This window comes from Myotis yumanensis, unplaced genomic scaffold (assembly GCF_028538775.1).
Source record: "Myotis yumanensis isolate MYYU_CA2020_CCGP unplaced genomic scaffold, mMyoYum1.0.hap1 SCAF_5, whole genome shotgun sequence".
Lineage (NCBI taxonomy): Eukaryota > Metazoa > Chordata > Mammalia > Chiroptera > Vespertilionidae > Myotis > Myotis yumanensis.
In genome coordinates this window covers 56,458,643-56,465,608 of record NW_027223756.1, presented here as the reverse complement: position 1 = coordinate 56,465,608, position 6,966 = coordinate 56,458,643, and the positions used below count along the sequence as shown (strand labels likewise).

Sequence of the window (6,966 nt, the reverse complement as noted above, 5' to 3'; positions counted from 1 at the left end):
GGCAGCATCAGAACTTTTCTTGGCGGTCCAGCAGGGCTCACAGGCTGGGGACTCTTTCTCTCACCATCCACCTTTCTGTCCAGCCCTGGGCATGGTGAGGGCGGTCATGCTGGCCCAGGGCCTCCAACACATGGCTCTAGATCAGTGATGGCGAACCTATGACACGCGTGTCAGAGGTGACACGCGAACTCAATTTTTTGGTTGATTTTTCTTTGTTAAATGGCATTTAAATATATAAAATAAATATGAAAAATATAAGTCTTTGTTTTACTATGGTTGCAAATATCAAAAAATTTCTATATGTGACACGGCACCAGAGTTAAGTTAGGGTTTTTCAAAAGGCTGACACGCCGAGCTCAAAAGGTTCGCCATCACTGCTCTAGGCTGTGGGAATGCAGAGAAGCAAAGACAATCCAACATTCGCAGTCAAGGGCAGTTAGCACTGATTAGGTGCTGAACGCTGCAGTGGACGTACTGACATCTTTGCAGACCCCTCTCTCCATGTACAGTTTGACCCTTGAACGGCATGAAGTAAGGGGCACCCACCCACCCTGCCCAGTGGAAAACCCGGATGTAACTTTTTTAAAAAAAATCCTCACCGGAGGATATTTTTCCATTGTTTAGAGAGAGCGGAAGAGAGAGGAAAAGACAGAGAGAAATATTGATGTGAGAGAAACACATCTATTGGTTGCCCCCTGCCCTGGTCGGGCTACCAGGGCCTGGGCTGGGGAGGAGCCTGCAACCCAGGTACGTGCCCTTGACCGGATGGAACCCGGGACCCTTCTGTCCGGAGGCCGACTCTCTATCCACTGAACCAAACTGGCTAGGGCCGGTTATAGCTTTTGACTCCCCTAAAATTTAACTATAGTTGGCCCTTTGCATCTGCAGATGCAACCAACTGCGAATCAAGAGCAGTGTTTTCCTTCCTCCGTTAGGAATCCACGTAGGGAATCCGCCGTTGGGAATGCGAAGGCACTGCTGCCCGGTGGGTTGAATCTGCAGATGCGAAACCTGCGGATGGGAAGTCGGAGGCCACGAGGGCCGGCTGCACCGACTGGAAACACCTGCGAGCAGGCGGACCAGCGCGGCTCAAACCCACGCTGTTCAGGCTCCGCGGCAGGCGAGGTAGGCTTCCCCTCCGGGTGCTGAGGACGCAGAGTAAGTAAGACCGGTCCCTGCCCTCCGGGAACCTCAAGTGTCAGGGTGAGGACACAGACATGGGAGCCCAGTGCTGGGCGGAAGGCTCCACTGCAGGGCCCGGGGCTGGCGACCTGCTCCCCGCCCTGGGCCTGCGACTCCTGACTCCTCTCCCAGCCTGGCTGCAGTTTGAGGAGAGGCCGGAGGGGCACAGGCCGGAGGGGCACAGGCCGCAGGGGCACAGGCCGCAGGGGCACAGGCCGGAGGAGTACAGGCCGGAGGGGCACAGGCCGGAGGGGCACAGGCGGAGGGGCACAGGCGGAGGGGTACAGGCGGAGGGGTACAGGCCGGAGGGGTACAGGCGGAGGGGCACAGGCCGCAGGGGCACAGGCCGCAGGGGCACAGGCCGGAGGAGTACAGGCCGGAGGGGCACAGGCCGGAGGGGCACAGGCGGAGGGGCACAGGCGGAGGGGTACAGGCGGAGGGGTACAGGCCGGAGGGGTACAGGCGGAGGGGTACAGGCCGGAGGGGCACAGGCCGAGGGGCACAGGCCGGAGGGGCGCAGGCGGAGGGGCGCAGGCCGGAGGGGCACAGGCCGGAGGGTCACAGGCGGAGGGGCACAGGCCGGAGGGGCACAGGCGGAGGGGCACAGGCGGAGGGGCACAGGCCGGAGGGGTACAGGCGGAGGGGCACAGGCGGAGGGGCACAGGCCGGAGGGGCACGAGGCGGAGGGGCGCAGGCGGAGGGGCGCAGGCCGGAGGGGTACAGGCGGAGGGGCACAGGCCGGAGGGGCTCAGGCCGGAGGGGCGCAGGCCGGAGGGGTGCAGGCCGGAGGGGCGCAGGCGGAGGGGCGCAGGCGGAGGGGCACAGGCGGAGGGGCTCAGGCCGGAGGGGCTCAGGCCGGAGGGGCACAGGCCGGAGGGGTAGAGGCGGAGGGGCACAGGCGGAGGGGCACAGGCGGAGGGGCACAGGCCGGAGGGGCGCAGGCGGAGGGGCGCAGGCGGAGGGGCGCAGGCCGGAGGGGTACAGGCGGAGGGGCACAGGCCGGAGGGGCTCAGGCCGGAGGGGCGCAGGCCGGAGGGGTGCAGGCCGGAGGGGTGCAGGCCGGAGGGGCGCAGGCGGAGGGGCGCAGGCGGAGGGGCACAGGCGGAGGGGCTCAGGCCGGAGGGGCTCAGGCCGGAGGGGCACAGGCCGGAGGGGTAGAGGCGGAGGGGCACAGGCGGAGGGGCACAGGCGGAGGGGCACAGGCCGGAGGGGCGCAGGCGGAGGGGCGCAGGCGGAGGGGCGCAGGCCGGAGGGGCACAGGCCGGAGGGGCACAGGCGGAGGGGCACCGGCCGGAGGGGTACAGGCCGGAGGGGCACAGACCTGAGGGGTACAGGCGGAGGGGCACAGGCCAGAGGATGTGGGATGCTTCCTGGTCGGGGAGCTCCCCACTGCGCGGAGGAGGAAAGGCTCCTCACCCTTCCTTCTGCCTTCAGCCTGTGGCCTCAAGCCTGGAGGGCCATGCCACCCAACGCTGCCGGTGAACTCTTGGCTTTTACCCCCATTTGGGACTGGCCTTGGGCGACCTGGGGAGGGAGAGGACAGTGAACTGTTTGCAGGAAAATTGGAAGCTTAGGCTTCCACATCCCCCCTCCCCCGCCCCCTCCTCCGGATAGAGCCGATCCTCCCAGCCCCGACCTCCTGAGAGGGGCCTATCAGACCACCCTGACCTTAGAGTTCATACCCACAGGGCCCGGAGGAGGAGGAGCCGGTTCAGGCACAGCAGTGCCAGGGCTTGCAGGACGATGGAGCAGAGGCATTAGTATCAGGGATTTATTTCCCGTTATTTATTTATTTTTTCATGTGTATTCATTGAATTTATTGGGGTGACACTGGTTGACAAAATTATATAGGTTTCAGGTGCACATTTCTATAACACATAATCTATACACTGTATTGTGTGTTCACCATCCCTAGTCAAGTCTCCCTCCACCATCATTTATCCCCTCATACCCTCCTCCACCTCCCTCCCCCCTACCCCAAGCAATCACCATACTGTTGTCTGTGTCCATGAGTTTCTCTCTCTTTTTTTTCTTTTGGGCTCAATCCCTCTACCCCCCAGTCCAGCCTCCATCCCCCTCCCTCCCCTGCCAGATAGCTATAAGCCTGCTGTCTATGAGTCTGTCTCTATTTTGTTAGTTCATTTTGTTCGTTAGATTCTACATATGAGTAAAATCATATGGTACTTTTCTTTCTCTGACTGGCTTATTTCATTTAGTATAATGCTCTCTAGGTCCACCCATGCTGTCGCAAAGGGTAAGATTTCATTCTTTTTTATGGCCAAGCATTATTCCATTGTATAAATGTACTACAGCTTTTTTATCCACTAATCTACTGATGGACACTTGGGCTGTTTCCAATTCTTAGCTATTGTAAATTGTGCTGCCATGAACATAGAGGTGCATATAGTCTTTCTGATTAGTGTTTTGGTTTCTTCAGATATATTCCCAGAAGTGGAATCACTGGGTCATAAAGCAGTTCCAGTTTTAATTTTTTGAGGTAACTCCATACTGTTTTCCACAGTAGCTTTCCAATCTGCATTACCAACAACATTGCATGAGGGCTCCCTTTTCTCTACATCCTCACCAACACTTATTTGTTGATTTATTGATGATAGTCATTCTGACAGGTGTGGGGTGATATCTCATTGTGGTTTTAATTTGCATTTCTCTGGTAATTAGTAACTTTGAGCATCTTTTCATATGTTTATGGGCCATCTGTATGGCCTCTTTAGAGAAGTGTCTATTCAGATCTTTTTGCTCATTTTTAAGCAAAATGGATTGTTTATTCTTTTGGTGTTGAGCTTTATAAGTCCTTTATAAATTTTGGATATTAACCCTTTATCAGATATATCTGCAAATGTGCTCTCCCATTCAGTGGGTTGTCTTTTCATTTTTTGATGGTTTCCTCTGGTGTGCAAAACCTCTTTAGTTTGATGTACTCCCATCTGTTTATTTTTCTTTTGTTTCCCTTGCCTGAGGAGATAGAGCAGAAAAAATACTAGTATTGCTATGAGAAATGTCCGAGATTTTACTGCCTATGTTTACTTCTAAGATTTTTATATTTTTGAGTTTAACATTGAAGTCTTTAATACATTTTGAGTTTATTATTGTGTATGGTGTAAAAAGGTGGTCTAGTTTTATTTTTGCATGTATCTGCCCAATTTTTCCAATTCTATCTATTGAATAGACTATCTTTAATCCATTGTATGTTTTTGCCTCTTTTGTCAAATATTAATTGACCATAAAGGTGTGTGTTTATTTCTGGGCTTTCTATTCTGCGCCATTGATCTATATGTCTGTTTTTAATGCCAATACCATGCTGTTTTGATTATTATGACCTTGTAATAAAGTTTGATATCAGGTAGCATGATTCCTCCAACTCTGTTCTTCTTAGTATCAGATATTTATTATCAGTCAGCCTGGTGGGAACTTCAGGAAGGCACTTGTGGGGAGTAGTGAGGGGACTGAGGCTTCATGGCTAGGAACTCCCTGTGGCAGGCAAAGCATGACCTCAGACTTGGAAGGGGCTTTTACCTGAGGAGTTCCAGGGCAAGCTGGTTGTCACCCAGAGGCTCCTATGGGATGCTGTGCAGCTGGAGCAGGGTTGGAAGGCTGAAGGGGATCCTCAAACTGCCACTTAGAGCTGGCCAGGGAGGTTTACAGAATAATTACAGGGGCTGGTGTAGAGTTGTTTGCGTATGATTTGCATATGATTTGCACACGAATAGCCTGTACTTTCTGTTCCCAGGCAGTTTTCAAGTTAAATATTAATTGTTGGCATGGGTACCTCAGCAGCCCTCTGAGCGCTGAGGGTGCCAGGAGTGGCCTTGGCCCCTGTCCCAACAACCCTGAATGCTGTGGGTCAGAAGAAGAAGTGTGCAGGGTCCTGTAAAAGCCTTTGGTATGACCTGAGGGCCTCAAGGAGGCCAGAATGTGCTTCAGAGTGGATTTCTCTGGTGGTGTCTCTCCTCCTGAGACTTGGGTTCAACATTTGAACAGAACCACACACAGATAATGGTGGGACCTTTCTAGTGCATCACCTCAGAGGCACAGTTTCTGATTTCCCAGAAGCAATAGAATCATGTGATGTGGCAAAAGTTGCAGGATTGGGTATCAGCAGTTCCAGGGACACACTTGACTGAAGACAGATTTTTGAACAGAAATTTAGAGCAGACCCAGAACACAATAAGACAGAGCATCCCTGTTGCCAGCTGATTTTTTGGAGAATAGAAGAAAATGCTCCAGGCTCAGGAATTCCTGACATTTGACAATGTGGCTATGGGCATCACCTGGAGTAGTGGCAGCTCCTGGCTCCTGCTCAGAAGAACCTGAACTGGAATATGATGTTGGAGAACTGCAGCAACCTGGTGTCAGTGGGTTATCAAGCTAGCAAATCAGATAGACTCTCCAGGTTAGATCACAGAGAACCACCATGGACAATGGAAAGTGAAATTCACTGTCAAACCTATTCAGAAATCTGAAAACTTAATGATCATCCCACCAGAGCATGTATGAAATGAAAGCATGGACAATAAATAGCCTAGAACAATGGCATGAAAAAAACGTATTAAAAAATTCTGTCCATCAGAGCAAAACTCAATTTCTGTTACAGCAAAATTGTGATATGTTTGACTCACATGGAAAAAGTATGAAAGCAGATTCATCTTTACTTAAATAGAGCAGAAGCTATGAAATCAAGAAGACCAGTAAACTTTCTGGAGATGGGAAATTTTTCTCCATGCTAACTGTGAATAATTACATACTGAAACGAGATTTCCAGAAAGCTGAAAACTCATCAGGCCTAAGTTCTTACTCAGCAAGCATCAATAATCATAGAAAATAAAGACATGTCATGTATGCAACGAATGTGGGAAAGTCTTCATGGAGAAGTGTTTGCTCCATTATCACCAGAATGTTCATACAGGAGAGAAGCCCCATTGATGTAGTCTGTGTGGGAAAGCCTTCTCCAAAAAGGTGACACTGAACGAACACCAGATGTCACACACAGGAGAGAAATCTCATGAATGCGCAGAGTGTGGCAAAGCTTTTCTCAAGAAATCACCACTTAACATACATTACAAAATAGATACAGGAAAAACTGTGTGTATGCATTGACTGTGGGAAAAGCTTCATCCCTAAGGACAATCTCATGGTCCATCTACAAACTCATACAGGTGCGAAACCTTATATATATAATGAATGTGGAAAAGGCTTTAGCCAGAGATGTCTCTCATGATACACTGGAGATTTCACATGGGAAAGACACCCTTTGTGTGCTGTGAATGTGGAAAATCCTATTCCCAGAAGATAGGTCTCATTAAACATGAGATAATTCACGTAGGAAAGAGACTATTTGCAATGAATGTGAGAAAGCCTTCCAAGTGAAGTAACTCCTCAATGAGCATCAGAAATTCACTCAGTCTGGGTGGTACATTTTTCCTCAGAGAGTCACTGGTCACCCCAGACCAGTGTTGTCCTGCAGAAGAAAATTATTGGTAATACGATGACTCTGTAGATGCCTTCCGTGGCCTCTCACACAGCATTAATTAGTGGGCTCTTAGCAAACAGGAATGCAGTCATAGTGGACCAGCCTGTGGCCAGTTGTGCACCCTCAGGAGGATTTGCACAGGATGGAAACCTTATGAATGCAGTGAGTGTGGTCTGGCCTTCAGTGATCAATTATATCTTTTTTATGTCACAGGAAACCAATAGGAAAAAACTCAGACACATTCTACAAGTAAAAGATTTGAGCAAGAATTTCTAGCTCAGATTATGGCTGAAAGG

At 51.0% G+C, this 6,966-nt stretch overlaps 1 pseudogene; it reads left to right on the top strand.

Annotated features, from left to right (window-relative positions):
* Positions 1-5,418: 5,418 nt before the first annotated feature.
* LOC139011366 (zinc finger protein 350 pseudogene) lies at positions 5,419-6,572 on the top strand (annotated as a pseudogene).
* The last annotated feature ends 394 nt before the right edge of the window (positions 6,573-6,966 follow it).